Below are 20,946 nucleotides of genomic sequence, written 5' to 3' on the forward strand. Positions count from 1 at the left end.
TTTTCAGGCTTGGCCACATTGCGATCTTAGTCCCTCCAGACTAAAAACGCCTCAGACTTGACTTCTGTCCTTCACTGGACTTTGTCATAATTCGATCCTGGTCCATTGACGGACGTGATCGTATTCCGGTCCTGCTCCACTCAGGGACTCGACCGTTTCACCCCGACCGTTTCACCCCGACCTTAGGTCCATCTCCGAATAGGTCATGGCCTGATCCTCGTCCATTACTGGACTTAATCATTCTCAACAGTAGGTCAAACTCCGACTTGGTTGTACTGCGACCATGGTCCTCGCTCGGACATGGTCAACTTCGGCTCTGCCATCTCGGCCAGAGCCAAAGAAACGGACTCTAAGACAGCGGAGCTGTCCCTGGTTCCAATTCAATCATAAATGGATCCGACCTATCAGGGGGGACACCCTGTAGCGAACAGAACACATCTGGGAACTCAGACACCAACGAATCCTCAGAAAGGTCTTTCAGACATACAGAACTGTCAGCTCTGTAGTTGTAATTGTAGCCAAAAAGGACTGACTATGGGAACCAAAATTCGCACTGTCGATTTCCGTTTAAATAAGGAAATTAGGAAAACCCTAATTTCCCAGAGGACCCGGATATCTGCTTCTACCACACGTCAAGCAATCAGGACACGAGAATAACAACGATAAAATATCGAAAAAAGAGAGCAAAGAAGATCTTATTCCAAATTTGCGTATGAGCGTTTACAACAAGGTATATGTCTGGGCTCGAGAGCTGTCGGCGAGATTCCTAGTTCTAGCAACGCTAAGACGGCTAAACCTAATTGAGTCGCAGCTCGAAATAACAAAAACGGAAAATTGCCTAAATTGCTCTAAGTGCTAAGTTTTCTCTGAAAAAATCCTCTTTTCACGCTCCTCGCCTAGGACTCCTTATATACCAGCTCCAAGGTCGGTTTACGCTTTTACTCTTCTGCCCTTAAGCCGTCATAGCATAAAAATGGAGATATTCCATTTTTCCCGATCTTCACAATTATCTTCAAAACTTCCGTATTTATCCGCGGAAACTTGACATTTATCCTTCCTTGTGGACCAAGCGTAAACCGTGTTGTTGTGGTTTACGGGCTTTTGGTTAAGAAATCATAGGATGGGCCTCGAGTCGTGTTTTAGGTCCCTTGGGCCGTCTTCTGACTCGAAGCGTTTACTACGATTTCTTTCGATAAGGAACGAACTTTCCCCGGTATTAATCCGCAAAGTTTGATCGATGATTTAGAATAGCGGAAAAAGTAGACTGAGCTCGCTACGGTCTTCGGGAGAAAGCATTGAAGGTTTGACGAGAGTGCATGGACTAGTGTCGTCTCGACGTTTCGGAAGAGCTCGGTCGCTACGCAACGACCGAACTTTGGCACCTGCCCGGTCGCTACGTAATGATCAAGTGGGATGAACGCTCGGTCGCTACATAGCGACCGAGCGAGACGGACGCTCGGTCGCTACATAGCGACCCAGCTTGGCCGAACTCGGTCGCTACGTAACGACCGAGCTTTGGTTCGAGCTCGGTCGCTACGTAGCGACCGAGCTTTGGCTCGAGCTCGGTCGCTATGTAGCGACCGAGCGGTACGAGCGCTTGGTCACTATGTAGCGACCGAGCTCGGATCGGACTTGGTTGCTACGTAGCGACCGGACAGCGTGTATGTGCGGTAGTTACGCAATGACCGAGCTTGGTTTGTTTGCTTTGAGCCTTCAAAGATACTTCTTCGTAAAAACTTTGGATTGGTTATTTTTTTACGAAAATTATATTGTTCTTTTTACTATCTTTTTCAGAAATGCGATTTCCGAGGGTTTTCGGGTGATAATTCCGTCGTGACCGTTTTTTACCCCAACAGTTAGCCCCCCAGCCTGTTAGGACCATGCATCGTAGGGTCCTAGCGTGCGGTTAGGCATGTTTGGCTAGTTAGGCGTGTTGGATGGAATTAATATCCGAAAGTCTGAGCTTGAATAGTAAATTCTCATTCCTATAAGAAAGGAGGTAACTTCTTCACACTTTTTTCACTTTCTTGTTTTCTCAAAGATTTTTCCTTAAGAAAACTTTCCTTTTTTCTCCCTATCCCTTCCTTCCATTTTTTCCAAAGAGGAGTGTAAAATGTTGCGTAAGAAAAAGATTGCGAGGAAAGGGTCTTCGTCCGCAAGTGCTCATGAAGAGCTCCTCGTTCCGAAGATAGAGTTTGTGCCTCACTCGGTAGATCCTGCCGAGAATGAGGCATGGTGGGTTGCACATTACGGTTCGATCATTCCTCCCAAAGAGAAGCCGTTCCCGGTCCTGACCCATCGTGCAGTTGAGGAAGGAGCACCAAGCAGGAGTACTTACGAGTTCCTCGAGATCATGCGGTCGTTCTACCGTATTCCAAGCACGGTGGAGTTTTGGGTTCCTCGTCGAGGGGAAAGCGCAGATAACCCCCCGGAGGGTTATTTCACTTGCTACGAAGCGTACGTAGTGCATTGTCGCTTGGTTCCCGATTCCCGTAGTCATCGTCCGAGTGTTGGAGCGTTTCGAGGTGGCAATCAGCCAGTTGAATCCCCTTCCCGTTCAGCACCTTGTTGGAATCCTTATCTTAAGCTACGAGCATGGTCTCTCCCATTCCGTTGATCACTTTGACGCGCTTTTGAGGCTACAGCTCGTCAAGGACAAGGAGATGTATAGGCTGGTCCCTCAGAGCTTCATGTCGATGGTTAAGAGATTCATCTCCAACTTCAACTCGTGGATGAAATTTTTCTTCTTTATTCGTATAGACGCTGCGTCTGTCGAAGAGAGTTGTATCCCACTGCTCCGGAGGTTGCCAAATGATCGTCCCTTCATCAACCCGCTGGCCCCATTCCCCGAGGATATCATTGAAGTGAGGGATCTTCTTAGGAATGATCCGTTTTTCTGGACTTCTTTCACGCCGAAACGAGTTCGGAAGGCTCTAAGGTTTGTGTGTCCCGATCCTGTGGAAGCGGGGAAGGACTCCGAGCCCGATGATCAGAGTCCCGATGCTGCCCCTGCTGCTGCGACGGGGTGGAACTCCTGAAAGGGGAAGGATATCAATCTTGGCGACATAGAGTTTTCGATGGACGATTCTATGCTTCCGGGATGGGATCCAGACCTTGCTTATGGCGACGGAAGCGGTTCTAGCGAGGTTCCTATTCCAGACTTTGACGATTTCTTCGCTGGTTTACCCTCGGGCTTCGATGCTCCTCCACCAATGAATGAAACAGCAAGGCCGAAGGTTGTCGCGGAAGGGTCTCGTATTATCAACGGGGTATGATTTTCTCGAAAATTTTTGTGATTGCCTAGGTGTTTTTTTTTTTTTTGCTTATAACGCGTTAATTGGTTTCGCAGGGCCTTAACTTGCTTGGCTCGGCCATCGAAGCGAGCCATAGGGAAGCTAGGGTCTATCGTTTCAAAGCAGAGAAAGCGGAGCGAGATCTCGCTCGCGAGCAAGGCGAGGTGTCGGAGCGAGAAGCATAACTTACTTGTGATCATGCGCGGGCCATCCTTAAAGCGGAAAGGAAGGGCAAAAGGGAAATTGTCGAGGTGATGAAGACTCGTGCTTCTCAGTTCCAGGTCGAATACGGAAACCTCAAGGATGCCTTTACCTCTGTAGGCGATTTCCGTGAGTGCCGCGGTTCAGTCGGAAGTCTCTGGAGAACGCAAGCCGATGACTATGTGTTCGAGAAGGAAATGAGCTTGATGAAGAGCGGCATGAACGAACGTGCCCACGCTGAGGCACTCATTCCTTCGATCGACGAGAGGATCCAAGGGTTCTGGGATTCCATCCCGTTTTCCCCTGATACCGAAGAGGTTCCGACCGAGCTTCCTGATGATGGCGAGGAAGTGGACCGTCATGCGGATGCGTTCGGTGCTTTGTTGTCCGCGGACTTTGACTTTGGGCCATGAGAGGCGGAGTGATTGCTGAGAGGAAGATGCTTGTCTTTCCATTCTATGTTTGTGGCCGAATGTGGCCTTTATTTCGAGAGATTATATGGGCCTATTTTGGCCATTTTTATTTCTTATCGGGACTGGCCGTTGGTGGCTTTGAATCCCTTACCGCTTTACGCGGCTTTTATATATATGATGGATGTTTCATTTTGAATTTTCCCTGAGTAGGTTAGAAGTAAATATGAGTTGTCGTCTCATATTTAATTCCGATGAGACGTTCAATCTGTTGGTTCGTTCGTGATTTTCGTACAAAATTACTTATCTTTACGATTTTCGGGAACATTGAGATGTAAATCGAGAGACATGGTTTAGGATCTCGTATCTTTTAGATATCATGTCTTGAGATGTTTGAGACCAGAGCGTTGGGTTTAGGGCAAGACCTAGGTTTACTTTCGGTTAAGGTTTGTGCGGTGACTAGCCGGCTATCGTTTTTCCTGTTGCGATTTCTTCCTGACTCGTTCCGATTTAAAGTCTGCGATAGGTTCTCGGCTTATATGACTTGTATGGTACGAATCGAGCATCTTCTCAGAGGCAATTTTTAAACCAACTGGGAGTGCTAAACCAAAATTTCGGATTTTTGTTGTAGCGCGCTTTCGTCCTTGTGTTGGACGTTTTGAAGATCAAAAGAGTGATCGAATTGCGTCTGTTTAAGACAGCTGGCGTGTTCGTCGGGGCCAATCGACGAACTGGGTGTATGGTTTTGGTGGTCGCGTTCGGACAATTTGTTTGTATTATCTTCGAATTTTAACTTTGCGACGTCTCGCAGTTGTTTCGAGGATTATACGTGTATCTTTGAGTGTTTGAAAGATGATATTTTTACGATTTTGGGCCGGATGAGGCTGCAGACAAGAGTCTTAATGTTTCCAGGCGTGTCCGGAAAGTTTTTGCGTTTAACTGAAGTGTAAACGTTTTTGATAAAAAGGAGCAACGTAGATTGTAGTGAAGGTTTTTGAAGTTTATAAAAACTCGATTACAATAATGAAGATTTTTCTAAATGGGAGTAAACGAGTATACGCACACACCCCCCCCCCCTTTTTAGAGAGGGGGATAGCTGAACTCGTCTTTTGACGAGCTGCCTACGTACCCCTTTCGAGGATCAAGCCATCTCGTAGTTCTGTTTCATGCCGCGGGTGTTTTTACTCGGCGGTAGACGTCGTGCTGTCCGCCTTGACCGTGTTGATCGTGGCTGGGTCAACCCTATTTTCCGGATGTTCCGGTTGAGTTGTAGCGTCGGCTTCGGACTCGTGTCGAGTTTCAACGCCGATGCGTTTGCGTCGGCAGACGATTTTAATTCGTCTTTCCTTGGGGCGTTTTTGGCCGCAGATTGATCCATCTTCGTGCGTTTTCAATTCGCAGTTGCAGAAGTCGTGACTTTCCTTAACTTGTGCTCTGCGAGGAAGCATAGCCGCGACTGTTTTTGGCATCCCCAAATAGCCGCGACTCCGCTTGGGGTCAGAAATTTGAGACCCAGGTGGTAGTTTGATGGAACTGCTTGCATGGCATTGAGCCATGGAGTTCCCATGATCACGTTGTAGATAGCGGGATGATCGACTACTGCAAACTCGATGATATTCGTGATCTCCTTGGCCGTGACTGGCAACTGGATTGATCCAAGAGTCATCTATACTTCGCCTGAGAAACCCGTGAGCGGTTTTGGCGTCAAAATTACTTCTCCGAGTTTGATGCTCATCCGCTTGAGAGTGTCGCGGAAGATTACGTTGACTGTGCTTCCCGTGTCGACGAGTACCCTTCCGACTTCTAAGTCTCGTATGACGAGATCTATGACGAGCGGATCACAGTGAGGTTGATCGATGCCGCCGGCTTCCTCCTTTGTGAAGGTGATCGAGCAATTTTGGCCATCTCGGGGAGGAGACCATGTAGGCCAATTTGCACTTGACTCTGCCTTCTGTTGGTAAGCCTTGATGGCCGACACAGTATCGCTGCAGTATTGTGATCCTCCGATGATCATGTTGACTCTGCGACGATTGTTATCATTCCCCTTGTCGTCCAGCCTCCTACCGCGTTTATCCCCAGGCTGGTTTCGTTGAGGAGATTTTTCAGCGAGTGGATTTCTGTCCGTCTTTGGAGGGCGATCAGAGTCGAGGATGAGATCCTTGACGCTGGTTACGTCCGAGAGCTCTCCAGCGAGTAGCTTCGTGGCCAGCCTTGCTCCCAAGACTTTGCAGTTGGTCGTGGAGTGTCCTCGGGACAGGAGGAACTCGCAGAAGGTGTTTTCGTCATACCCTTGATTGCGGGTCCACGTGTTGCCTGTGGTTCGGCCTTGATCCGAATTGATCGCATAATTAAGCGCCCCTTGGAGATCTTCCACCTCGTGATGGGCGTACTTGTCGTTACGACAGTTCTTCTTTCTTGCTTTCGGATCCACGTCCTTCGAGGATGGTCTTGCCGCCTTATGTTTTTGCGATTAGACTTTAGTTTCTTCCTCGACTATGATGTAGTCCGTTACTTTGTGGAGGGCATCCTGGACCTTTCGCGGTTTGTCGAGGGTTATCCACTTTCTGAATTTTGACTTGTACCAGAGCGTCTTTCTCAGCGCGTCAATGCCCACTTTGTCGCTTATCCCGCTGACCCTGGACATTATCAGCTTGAACCGGCTGATAAACTCGGGAAGGGGTTCGTCTTCCTTCTGGGAGAGACTCCAGAGATCGACATCGGAAGTTTCTCTGTTTATGAACACAGAGTATTGTTTGAGAAATTCTGATGCGAGCTGTCAGAAACTCCCGATGGTGTTGTGATGGAGGCGTGCAAACCATTCGAGCGCCGCTCCTTCTAGATTTTCGACGAACAGGCGGCAGTAGCCGGCATCTTTTTCGCCGTTCTTCACTCTCGCTCTTTCCATCGCGATGTGGAAAGCCTGAAGGTGTGTTTTTGGATCGGCCGTACCATTGTACTTCGGTACTTTGATTTTTCCCGGATCGGATATCCTCATATCCGAAATGCGACTGGTAAAGGAGGTCTTTCGAGCTCCTTCCAGCAGTCGATCGATTTCGGGGGCAGCACTAGTAGCATGATGGATTTGAGACTTTACGGCTCTCACTTCTACCGCAGTCTTGGTGATGTAGTCGCGAAGATCGCGGATATCCGACATCTCGTCAGTAGATTTCCGAGCCTGTCGGCGTTTACTGTGAGCGAGCTCGGTTTGCTTTTCAGCCAGCTCTTCTTGTTCGTTCCAATAGACGATTTCCTCTTCTTCCGTCATTAGTTTGTCGAACGGAGAGCTTTCCCGAGCAGAGCGGCTTCTGGTCCTTCTTGGATGTTTGTCGACGTCCTCGTCGGTGTCGTTGGAGACATCGCTAGGATCCAGGTCAATGCGTTCGGCTTTGTTATCCTCCGAATCCTTTGCAGGAGGCAGAGGACTTTCAGAGTTCCCCTTTTCGATGGGAGATTTCTCGCAAGGGTTTTGACCCGAAGGTCGTTCCCGCGCGACTCCAGATCTGTCAAGTGGGGTAGCGAAGTCGAGCCTCTTCCCGCGGATTTTGGTGGTTCCGCGGGGACGGATTGCTCGAGTCCTTGCCGTTAAGGTTTCAACCTGTTTGGTCAAGGTACTCACAAGCTTATCCTGTTCTTCTGACATTTTCTCATAGGTGGCGAACATCTTTTTAAACTTCTCGAGCGCCTCGGCGTTGGCTGGTGTGTTGGCCACGGATACGTCCGCTGCTGGAGTGTGGATATTGGTGTCGCTGCCTCCGTTAAGAGGAGTCTGCACGTTATCCGCGTTGTTAGTTGACATGTCTGATTGAGCGTGGTGTGGCTTTTGCAGGTTAGATTGATCTGTATCCCCCTCCTTCTAGCGCCAAACTGTGGGAACCGAAATTCGCACTGTCGATTTCCTTTTAAATAAGGAAAGTAGGAAAACCCTAATTTCCCAGAGGACCCGGATATCTGCTTCTACCACACGTCAAGGAATCAGGACACGAGAATAACAACGATAAAAATAAGAAATCGAAAAAGAGAGCAAAGAAGATCTTATTCCGAATTTGCGTAAGAGCGTTTACAACAAGGTATATGCCTGGGCTCGAGAGCTGTCGGCCAGATTCCTAGTTCTAGCAACCCTAAGACGGCTAAACCTAATTGAGTCGCAGCTCGAAATAACAAAAACGGAAAATTGCCTAAATTGCTCTAAGTGCTAAGTTTTCTCTGAAAAAATCCTCTTTTCACGCTCCTCGCCTAGGACTCCTTATATACTAGCTCCAATGTCGGTTTACGCTTTTACTCTTCTGCCCTTAAGCCGTCATAGCATAAAAATGGAGATATTCCATTTTTCCCGATCTGCACAATTATCTTCAAAACTTCCGTATTTATCCGTGGAAACTTGACATTTATCCTTCCTTGTGGACCAAGCGTAAACCGTGCTGTGGTTTACGGCCTTTTGGTTAAGAAATCGTAGGATGGGCCTCGAGTCGTGTTTTAGGTCCCTTTAGGCCGTCTTCCGACTCGAAGCGTTTACTACGATTTCTTTCGATAAGGAACGAACTTTCCGCGGTATTAATCCTCAAAGTTTGATCGATGATTTAGAATAGAGGAAAAACTAAACTGAGCTTGCTACGGTCTTCGGGAGATAACATTGAAGGTTTGACGAGAGTGCATGGACTGGTGTCGTCTCGACGTTTCGGAAGAGCTTGGTCGCTACGCAGCGACCGAACTTTGGCTCGAGCCCAGTCGCTACGTAGCGACCGAGCTTTGGCTCGAGCTCGGTCGCTACGTAGCGACCGAGCGGGTTGGATGCTCGGTCGCCATGTAGCGACCGAGCTTGGCTCGGACTTGGTTGCTACGTAGCGACGGGACAACGTGTATGTGCGGTAGTTACGCAATGACTGAGCTTGGTTCGTTTGCTTTGAGCCTTCAAAGATACTTCTTCGTAAAAACTTAGTATTGGTTATTTTTTTACGAAAATTATATTTTTCTTTTTACTATCTTTTTCGGAAATGCGATTTCCGAGGAGATTCGGGTGATAATTCCGCCGTGACCGTTTTTGACCCCAACACTGACAACCCTGTTCCAGCATCCGAATCGCTCGAACTGCTTGAACCACTACTTTCTCTTGAACCGGACACAGACATTGGTACTGGATCGGATGAAGCCCAGTCTCCAATTGCACACAACCTTTATGGCATTAGAGAGTGGCATGTTACTTTCCCAACAAGTCCATACCTAGGATCATCTCGTGATTCTTTAGGTGGGCACAAACCAGATTCACAGGGAAGACCTTTCCCTGGATCTGCACTGGGATATTCGACATGAGACCTAGTGAGTTCCTGGCTTGCCCACCTGCTGCCCTCACTATCCCAAAATTATCACCAGCGTACAGACAGAACAGACCCTTTATGACCAGTCCCGGACTCACAAAACCTATGTGTAGCCCCTGCGTCGGAAAGTACGTGAGTTTTTACCCCACCGACCATGAGGGTTCCTATCAGAGACCCCTCATCAGAATCCCCTAGACATTTCTAGGTTCCAGACCAAGCATTTCTGCTTGAGGGCCCTAGCAGATATGAACTCGTTTAGGTAAGCCAACCTTGGTCCATCTCTGGACTCGATTACATACCACCTTGGTCCATCCGCTACGTCACTCGCCATACTGGTCGAGCCCTATCCGATCCCATATGGATCCTTAAGGCGTAATGCTTATCTCTGTTGAGTCCTGGTAGACTTCTGCAAATCCCTAAGCGACCAAGCTTTAGTGGAGTGCCTTGTTCCCCAGGCCACTCAACCGTAAACATAAACTACCTTAGACTGATTCACAACATCTTGTTGTAATCATATACCACTGTCTTATGGAAAATACTTTGGTCATGACCATACCATGAAGGATGTCCCATAACATCCGTCAATGCATTGCCAATATGTTCAATACTTCCACTTCCAGTGGGTACCTAGATGAGTAGGATTTCGGTTTGATCACACATTTGGAAAACGTCCCATACCATTCTCCAAAGCGTCTTACTATTGCGAATGCTCACACCATTCACAATAGTAATTATAATATCCTCAATCCCCATCATACTAAGATACTTAACATCATGTTCTTCCAATTATTGGAATGAACACCCTGAGTTTCCTCATTCTTTCTTTCGACGGATTAAGATTGGAATTGATTCATTCCATCCAACTAGATCTAAGGAAACCTATCTTGACTTATACCGAGTCCTAGCTGATCCATCTGATCACAAGTCCACTCGTGTACTGGTCATGTAGTGTCTCCTTTGACTCAGATTTAACATTGCATATGCTTTACTTATTATGAACGGCCATCAAGGGATAACACTTAACTTCAGTAGAGTGCTGCACGTTTATTTCAACCTAAGCCACTCTCTGGTCCATGTTACTTCCCTTGTCCAGGTAATCCATAAACAAGTTTTGCATTGCTTCCATCCCTTCCAACCCGTCTATTACTTCTAAAAAACTAGATCGACCAACCTTTCTGCTTATAGGATCTTCCCCTTGGACAATGTATATTGGCTAGGCCGGTTTATCTTAGAACTCCCACATTCACAAGCATGATACCCTAGCTTACCTCAACTCTTTCTTGGCTCACCCCAACTAAGGTTTCATAGTCATCATAGTTTTGAGAAATAATTGTGGTTTGGAAACAAACATCTTAGAGCGTTGTCCTAAACAGGATCAACCTGGCTCTGATACCAACTTGTAACACCCCGATCCGGCAGACTAGGCTGTGGTCGAAGTCTTACGTTGCTTGGTCCACTTCTTGGCCGAACCTCTTAATTTTTGCCCTTTATTTATAATATCGCCTAAAGGCAAGGGCTAACTTAGATCTTAGCTAAAGACTTCCCTAGTCATTAATAGACTAGATCCTTTCAACAGATACGCAGCGGATTTTTCTCTAGTTAACCATTGGTCTAAAACCAATCTAACAGTTGTCTGGTCGAATCATGATAGATCATATATTTTACCCATTTTTAATCATGGTCTATAAGTGTTTTAAAGTGTTTAAAGATACAATTATTATGTTTTGGAGTCTATTTAGAGTATTTACAGGTTCATGGACGTTTAGGAGAAATATGGTGATTTTGGAGTCTTTTGGAGCCTTTGGAGGTGCAGAGTTGCACAGACGCGTCAGATGTTTAGCTATGGATGGAGACCTTCTGACCGTTATATTGATCCCATATTTTGACATAAGATAGAGCTTTAAGTTAGCTTTCCAATGCCACCGGTCTCAGTTCAGTCGGCATCCTGTAGCAGACGTTATGCCCGTTTTACTGAAGAGTGGTCAATCTGCCTCGCGAGAGGAAGCTGCCGAGAAGAGGAAGCCACGTCGATCGATGCAGCATTTTGTACGTCGATCGATGGAGATCCCAGATCGTGGGCCTTGTATATTTTATGACTGCGTGAAACCCAGAAGCCAAAAATTACCAAAATACCCTTGGACGACCAGTAGCCCTATTTATGTCATTTCTAAGCCATTGTTGACGGCTACGCTTTTACACGCTTTCTGTTTCATTGTTTCACTGAGAGGACAGAAGGGAGGAACTCCTATCAGAGTCCTCCTGGAACTCCTTTGGTTTTATTTATCTATTTCATTTCAGTTTTATATCTATCCATCTATGATTTATGTTTTCATGTCTGAGTAGATCCACCTGTTGGATCCAGGGTTCAGATAGGTTTGTGGGATTAGCCCCAAACTATAGATCTGCCTTGTTGTGATATTCATGATAGATTTATATTCATTGCTTGTTTTAGCCTTGCTAACTAGAACTTGATCATAGAATTGCATACTCAAGCACCCTTGTTATCCCATCCTGACATCTATCTATCATATTAGGACTGCTAGAGAGGGTTAACCGCCAATTTAGTATCTTAATAGGGCATATCATACTCGCGTATAGGCCTGGCTAGAACCCGTCGATCGATGTCCTTAAATGACTATCGATCGAATTTGGCAAAGGTGTATCGGTCGACGTCCCAATAGGACCATCGATCGACACTCTTTCGTCGTCGACATACTAACCGTTGAGACACGAGATCTAGCCTGTTAACCAGTGACACATGCGACAGCTGATTACTGAGTTAAGCAGTTGAGCTCTAACATATCATGCATGCAACAAATAGGTACCTATAGGAATTATAATCTCCAACACCTGAATAGAAACTTTAGATCTAGCAACCATCCTTCCATCGAACAACCCTTGCCAAGCTGAACAATTGACTTGTTCAACTTGTTTACTACTTTGTTTATTTAATTGCTATTTTACTGCTTTATAATATATTAGCCTAGTTTATTATAAATTGTTTAGATCTAATCGGTTCCCTAGCTCCTTGTAGATTCGATCCATAAGTACTATAACTCGACCTCCTTTGATGAGAGTAACACTCTTTAGGGTAATTTGAGTGATATCAAATTTGGCGCCGTTGCCGGGGAGCTTTGATCGCCATTAGATCTTCTTTAGTTAGATTTAGTCTAGGTTTTGTTACTGTTCGAAAAACTCATAAAAGTTTTTCTTCTATTTCAGGTACATACATATCAGTACCAGAGCAATGAAGAGAAAATTTCTAGGTCCTTCAAGCAAAGAACCTGTTGGTCTATGCACGATCCGTAATTCTAAGAGGGAAGTATCGATCGACACCCTCCAAGCCGCATCGATCGATGGCATACACCTTCAATCGATCGACACCATTCATCCGACGTCGATCGACAAACGACAAGCAGCGGTGATCGACAGAGCCAACAAATCGTCAAACAACACTGTTCACCGAGGTACTATTCATCGAGGTATTGTTCATCCAGGTACTGTTCATCATAATACTATTCATGCTAGTACTGTTCATCGTGATACTATTCATCATGACACTATTCACTAACCGTCGATCGACACTATTCAAATTCCGTCGATTGACACTATTCCTGTCCCGTCGATCAACACTGTTCATCCCATGTCGGTCGACACTATTCATATCTCGTTGATCGACACTGTTCATCTCGTATCGGTCGACACTATTCATATCCCGTCGATTGACACTGTTCATCCCGTGTCGGTTGACACTATTCATATCCCGTCGATCAACACTGTTCATCCCATGTCGCTTGATATCACTCAGATTACCCTAATAAGTGATCTTACTCTCTCAAATAAGAGTTTCGATTGTAGTACTTAGGGATCGAATCCACAGAGAGCAGGGGCACACAATAGACTATAGAAATCAAGGTTAAGCTAGGTAATCAATATTAAAACAGTAAATAAAGCAATGTGAACAAGGTAGTTGTTCGATTGATTGAGGTTGTAAACAGTAAGGAGAAATAGCTAGACCTAGGGATTTATCAATCAAGAGATTCAAAACTACAATTCAAGGATGCTAATAGCTTAAAGATTCATTCTAGAACTCGATTATAATAAGTAAGTAATCCATCTCTCAATGCAATTACTAATCAGATGTCTAAGTCTCTGTTCCAGCTTTCGCATGCGAACAAGAAGTGAGTGTCGATCGATGCTATGGTCTGAGCATCGATCGATACTTCCTCAGAAGAGCGTTAACGACCTAATCGATTATGCTCAACTAGACTCTTAGACCAAATTCTCATATGCGCCTAAGTATCTAATCCAGAAGCATTCGGGTTCTGTTAATTGGCTGCACTTTAATGCATCTCAATTGTCCTATGATTCTAGGTTCAAACAATCAGTCACACTTTCATGTGAATAAAACTATTCCAGATCCTAGTATTACAAATCACCCTGGTGTAGAAGTTCTATAGATAGCCTAGCAATTCTAATTGATTATCAGTTTGACATTAAGCTCATGAAATCCCTAAACCTAACAAGATGAACTACTCAGACATGATAGAAGAAACACAAATTATAGTCTGAATAATATAATAGAATAGAAAGCAATAATAAAATCAATGGAGTTTCAATCAATCTCTGAAGGATAATTGATCTTCTCTCCAACCCTAAAACAAGAATAATGGAGTAAAGAAAAGTGTAAAGAGAGCGTAGCCGTCAACAATGGCTTAGAATAACAAAAATAGGGTTTTTGGTCGTCCAAGGGCATTCTGGTAATTTGTGATGGCTTCTGGGCTTCAATTAGTCATAAAATATACTCAGCCCACATTTTGTCATCCATATCGATCGATATGAAGGCTTTCCCATCGATCGATATACATTCCTCTTCTCGATAGACTCCTCTCGCGAGGCAGACTGACCACTCTTCAGTAAAATGGGCATAACGTCTGATCTAACCGTGGATTAACTTAATACCGGTGGCATTGGAAAGCGAACTCAAAGCTCTATCTTGTGTCAAAAGATGGGCTCAATTTAACAGTGGGAAGGTCTCCATCCATAGCTACACATCTGACCCGTCTGCGCAGCTCTGCACTTAAAAGGCTCCAAAAGACACCAAAATTACCATATTTCTCCAGAACGTACCTGAACCTGTAAATACTCTAAATAGACTCTATATTGTAGTAAATATATATAAAAACACTTATAGACCATGGCTAAAAATGGGTAAAATTCATGGTCGATCAACTCCCCCAGACTTACCATTTTGCTTGTCCTCAAGCAAAACCAACAGGCAGTCTCTCTGAAAGAGGTTTGAAAATGGAGGAACTTACATGATTTAAAACTTAGAACCATCACCTCTACAATATTGCAATCCACATCTAAGAAGTCATAATTACAGAAGCACATTATACAATATCATAGCTTAGCAACCAAATTCACCTAGCCAACATCTTAGCAAATCATGTCTGACATTCCCCTCTACCAACCTCATTTCTTAACATAAATAAATGTGTATGCTTTACTTTGGAAGTATCGATCACAAGACACATGGACTCTTACCCCAACAGGTATCTGAGTAAACAGGTAGTCTTGTTCTGGTTTCTTTTACTCTATATCTCCCTTCTCTGAATCCTTTTTATCTCAATTCCAATGAACAAAGATGATGATGCAGTCCATCTTATTCACCTTCTTTTCGAATTTTTTATTTTTTATTATATATATTTTTTTCTTTTCTTGACAAAGTGTAGGCGAATAGTGGGGTCATCGGTAATGTACCTACCCCTCGCTTCCAACAATGTGTGATCATTCTATTAGAGTAGAATAATGGGGTCATCGGTAATGTACCTACCCCTCTAAACCGTAAGAAATCATCTCAATCTTTTATTTTATTTTATTAGGATGACAAAGGGAGGAGAGAACGAAACCAAAATCACTCAGACTTTTACCTTTCAGACCTGAAGGAGGAATCCGATCCAGTGTATACCAAGCCCCAAGACAAGCAGTTAAGTCAAATTAGGTTGGAGGTCAGCTTCAGTTCCTTCAAACAATCTCAGCAAGTGTGAACATAGTTGACAGGTTGATCCACTTTAGTATCTTTAGTACTTTCTGCAATCAGTAAGTCTAGATCATCATCCCCTTCTTGACTCAATAAAAACAAATTTTGAAAATGTTTTAAATAAGATTCATAAAAGTAGATAAACGTTAGTAATCCCCCATACTTAAATTACACTGTCCCCAGTGTAACACAGTCGGTGGTAAGGGGAAAATCAAAAAGCAGAAGTACAAAATTTAACAAGTAAGAACGATATACCTGACCATATTAAGTGTCGATCGATGGAAAAGAGTTACCATCGGTCGCTGCAGGTGATGTACTGTCGATCGATATCGACATGCTCTAATCGGTCTATATTCAAGGCAATCGGCTACTCGGGTCCCTATTCTAAATATCTAACTCAAACATAATATGAGTATAACCTCCCCCAGATTTAAACAACAATATGAATAGTGTTATACAGTCTAAGATTGGTGGGAAAATAAACCATAAGGATGATATTTAACAAGGCTCGGGGGTATACATGCCTTTGATTTGAGTATTGATCAACAAAATTAAGTGTCGGTCGATGCTGATGCAGAACTCGTCGATTCTTGTGCAAACTCATCTGCTTGATATATTTTCCTATAACCTAACATAGATAAAATTCTAAAACTTAATAATATATAACTAATAAAACCAATTTGCTAATAATAAATTTTTTTTCGATGAACAGTCATTCTGCCACAGTAGCTCTGCTACAGTAACACAGCTACAGTAACTCCCGGTTTTCTGCTACAATGTCGGTCGATGTTGCTGCTACAGTATCGGTCGATTTCATTGCTACAGTGTCGCTCGATGCTACAGTGTCTCTGCTACAGTGGCATCGTTACTGTTCACTTCTTTTTTTTTAAATCCTTAGAAAACAAGAAAAATCAGTAATAAATGAAAATTAAACCATATTTAAAACAAACCTAACATTGGGTTGCCTCCCACTCAGCGCTTATTTTAAGTCATTAGCTTGACTTCGGGAGATCTGATTTAGTCTGGATTAGCATGTGAACTTGCTCCAAAAAAAGTCTCAGGAGATGCCTCGACAGATGCGCATCAGTGCTGACGATCGATATCAGGAGATGCCTTGACAGATGAAGATTAATATCGATCGATGTACACAAGTACCATCGATCGATGTCGAGACACCAGACACGCAACATTTTGGATTCAGCAGACTTAAAAACCAAGGCCAAGCCAAATCAGCAAAATGCCCTGACGAGTTTTTAACCTAGTAGATTATATACTGCCTAAGTGTTTCGACGGCATGAGAGTTTTTTCTAGACCTAGTTTTGTTACAAGTTTCATTTGGGAGAGAAGATCACTTGTGATTGGAACTCCTTGTTTTCAATTTCTTTTCATCTATACTATGAGTTCCTATTCCTTTATTGTTATGAATTGCTTTGCTATGTCTGAGTAGTTCAATTATTAGATCCAGTGTTCAGATAGGTTTGAGGGATTAGCCCCAAACTATCGATCTCCCTTGTCGTGATATTCATGATAGATTTGTATTCATTGCTTGTTTTAGCCTTGCTAACTAGAACTTGATCATAGGATTGCATACTCAAGCAACCTTGTTATCCCATCCTGACATCTATCTATCATATTAGGACTGCTAGAGAGGGCTAACCGCCAATTTAGTATCTTAATAGGGCATTTCATACTCGCGCATAGGCCTGTCTAGAAGCCGTCGATCGATGTCCTCAACTGACAATCGATCGACGTTGACAAAGGTGTATCGGTCGACGTCTTAATAGACCATCGATCGACACTCTCTCGTCGTCGACATACTAACCGTTGAGACACGAGATCTAGTCTGTTAACCAGTGGTACATGCGACAGCTGATCACTGAGTTAAGCGAATGAGCTCTAATATATCATGCATGCAATAGTTAGGCATCTATAAGTATTATACTCCAACACATGAATAGTGGCCCTGCATCTAATATCATTTTCAACCAAGTTACATTTATTATTTACTCGCTTGTTACTATTGCTATTCCATTTAAACATTTACAACCTTTAGAGTTAATAAACACTAGATTTTAATTGTTCCCTAGCTCCTTGTGGATTCGATTCCTAAGTACTACATCTGAACCTCTTTTGATGAGAGTAACACTCCTTAGGGTAATATGAGTGGTATCAAATTTGGCGCCGTTGCCGGGGAGCTTTGATCGCCATTAGATTTAGTTTTATTGATTCTTATTCTTTTATCTACCCCCTTTCTAATAATCTTTTTTCTTGTCTTTTCAGGTGCATGCCCAGCGGTACCAGAAGCAACAAGGAGAAAGACTTGCTGTTCTCAGACGATCCTGCTAATTTGGAACGCACCATCCGTAGACGTCAACGTTCCACATCGCTCGACGCAACAACTTCGTCGTCAATCGATACGCACAACCAGCCGTCGACCGACACCAGACCGTCATCGTCGATCGATCCCGATCGTTCGACAACTATCGATACTACACCGCGTACGTCGATCGATACAGTGTCGTCAAAAATGGTAAATATAATTATTCTAACTCAGGACGAGAACGGAAACCTGTATGACCAGGCCGGTCATCTGCGTAATGCAACAGGTCAGAAAATAGATGCTCAGGGGACTGTAATCCCTGATGCTGATGATACAGGAGCTGCTCAACCTGTAGATGAGGACGCTCGATCGAAACCACTGGCCGACTACAATCGCCCAGATGAGTACTATTCCAACAGATCAGCTATTCGACTTCTGGAGATCCAGATACCCTACTCTGGGTTACCGCACGAGCATCCTATGGACCATCTGGAACGGTTCGAGGATCTAATCGCTGCTATTCGGATGGAAGGAGTCCCCGAAAATTACCTGCTGTGCAAGCTCTTCAGATACACGCTGAATGGAGAAGCAATGCACTGGCTTAGGCAGCAACCCACAGGATCTTTAATATCCTGGACCGACATCAAGAATGCTTTCTTACGAAACTTCTTCGATGAGGCGCGCGCTGAAGAACTTCGGAACAAAATTTCCACATTCTCGCAGAAGGCTGGAGAGTCCTTCAAATATGCGTGGATTAGATTTAGGTTCTTCCAGCGAGACTGTCCACACCACGGATTTAACGAAGTGCGGCTACTAAGCACTTTCTTCCGAGGTCTCGCCTTACAGTATCAAATGGCTCTTGATATGGCGAGTGAAGGAAACTTCACTACTCGGAATCCGTTGGAAGCTGTGAGACTTATCGAAAACCTTGCTAACAGCAGCAGCACCAAAAACACTGACTCTGAACGGAAGAAGTATGTAGCCTCTATCGGGAAGGAACAGATGGACAAAGTAAGAGCTAAGTTAGATGTGGTGCACGAGCTTCTTAGGAAGCAAGTCTGTTCAGCTGAAGGAGAAGTAGCAGATACGGAAGGAGAAGAAAATGTGAACTACATCGGAGGTACCGGATTCAAGAAATTTGGAAACGAGGGCGGAAACAGAAACTTCTTTGGAAATGGTCAAAGAAGTAACCAAAGTTTACAATTTCAAAAACCCTTCAACAACAGCAAAATCTACTCGAACTCTAACTACCAAAATCCACCACCCCAGACTCAAGAAAGCAAGATCGAAGAAATGCTTGATCGAGTACTGTTGGGACAACAACAAATCACCGTGGATTTCAACGGTAAAATAGACTCCGCCTACAACAATCTGAACACCAAAATCGAGACCTTAGGGACTCAGGTGAGAAAACTTGAAACCCAAGTAATTCAGACGGGCGAGACTATAAAGAGGTAAGAAGCTTTCGCTAGAGAGGCAGGAGCCGACAAAGGGAAACACAACGTAAATGCCATCATAGATGATGATTTCTGGCAAGTGGTGAGAAATGAAAAGCTTGAGGAAGGAGACTTCAAAATCGAAAGCTGCATGAGTCTCGGCGGTTCTCATTGGTGTCGACCGATGTCGATGAACTCGCATCGATCGACAGACCATGATGAAGATCGATGGACGGATTATTCCAGTCATCGATCGATGTCGTCCGCTAAATCGACCGATTGCAATGCAGTTCGAATTCTAACATGAAGAATTTGCAGCTAAGCATCCTCACCCACCCTCCCCTTTCTATGATAAAATCGATCGATCGGTTGAGCCAACCATCGATCGACCAATGTCGATCGTCACAACACACCTCCCATCGATCGACAGGCACCTCTGACATACCGAGTGCGGTTACCCTCAATCGATAATGATTACATCAACGCACTCAGACCACCACCTAAACCATTAGCTAACCCACCCGAACAAAAACCCAACCTTTTAAATAGTTCACTAGAATCAGTTCAAGAAGAACAAGAAGCTGAAGGGAGAAGGTTAAGGAAAAGAAAGGAGAAGATTCCTAAAAACCTTAAGAGGGAAGCTAACAATAAGGAGATGGATGGTTTCACTAAAAGAGTCCTCAGAATCCCAATCGTAAAACCTTTTGATGAAGCTTATTTCACACACCGGTTGTGGATGTTCTTCAGAGAAAAAAAGGTAACTGAGGAGGACATTCGGAGAATGTTTCATCAAGTCAGAGAGAAGATGAAACACAGGATCACATTGACGAAGAAGAGTGATCCTGGGAAGTTTGCAATACCATGCGTAGTCAAGGGTGTTAAATTTCCCCATTCAATGTGTGACACAGGAGCATCAGTTAGTATCCTCCCTAGGATCATGGCAGACCAACTCGGTTTGACCATCGAACCTTCAACGGAATCCTTCACCTTCGTGGATCTTTCAGAGAAACGATCAGGAGGAATCATAAGAGATCTGGAGGTACAGATTGGTAATGCCCTTGTCCCTGGAGATTTTCATGTCCTAGACATCGAGCTTAACTGGAACTCTTTACTTCTGCTTGGAAGATCTTTCCTAGCTACAGTAGGAGCTGTATGTGACATGAACAAAAACAAACTGTGTCTAACGCTCATAGACCCAAACATCCCTTACGACCCCATCCGACCTAAGAGAAAGGTCATTAAGTCTGTGGATTACGGGAAAGAACTTGGCTTCATTGGCGCATGCCACTGTGGAGCAGAGTATGAATCGGAGTACGAAACAGAGTACTCGGAATCGATCGACACCCCAACCTTTCCATCGATCGATTCCAATGAGTCAACGGGGACCAATGACCGCAACAACACGTCACTCGACGTAATGCATCCAGTTGACCATTTCGCTCCACCTAATCATTGTTACCAACATTTTGCCTTCCAACCTCCAAGCAGGAGAGGACATGATGATTATTCCATAGGCAGTTGGGCAGACAGTGGTTTCCATGAAAGTTTTGCAGTTGACACTGTAATTAATTCACCTAACGAGGAACATACATAGGAATACGATAAGGATTATTGGAAAGAACGTGCAATAGAAATGTCTTTGCAGGATGAAAGACTTGAAACACATGAGTTCACAAACACGTTTCCAACATCGTTCGACACTGTGCATTCCACATCGGTCGATATCCACCCTCGTCCAACAAAACAACCGCTCACATCGATCGACAACCACAAAGGAAAATCGATTGATATTCGCGCCTCAGCGAAAATTCAGGAGCAGGAGAATATTCCCTCCCCAACTAGGCACCCCCGAAACCAGCTACACACATCAGAGCAGACACACAAGCAAAAAAATGAACACTCTTCCTTCTACATCAACAGAAAAATCCATG

At 44.4% G+C, this 20,946-nt stretch overlaps 1 non-coding gene across 1 annotated transcript; it reads right to left on the minus strand.

Annotated features, from left to right (window-relative positions):
• Nucleotides 1-18,270: 18,270 nt before the first annotated feature.
• On the minus strand, nucleotides 18,271-18,376 carry LOC125596096. Its single transcript, XR_007330825.1, has one exon. It is a non-coding gene; the product is annotated as a small nucleolar RNA R71 (small nucleolar RNA).
• Between the last annotated feature and the right edge of the window lie 2,570 nt (nucleotides 18,377-20,946).

Source organism: Brassica napus, unplaced genomic scaffold, assembly GCF_020379485.1.
Source record: "Brassica napus cultivar Da-Ae unplaced genomic scaffold, Da-Ae ScsIHWf_1131;HRSCAF=1607, whole genome shotgun sequence".
NCBI classification, from domain to species: Eukaryota; Viridiplantae; Streptophyta; class Magnoliopsida; order Brassicales; family Brassicaceae; genus Brassica; species Brassica napus.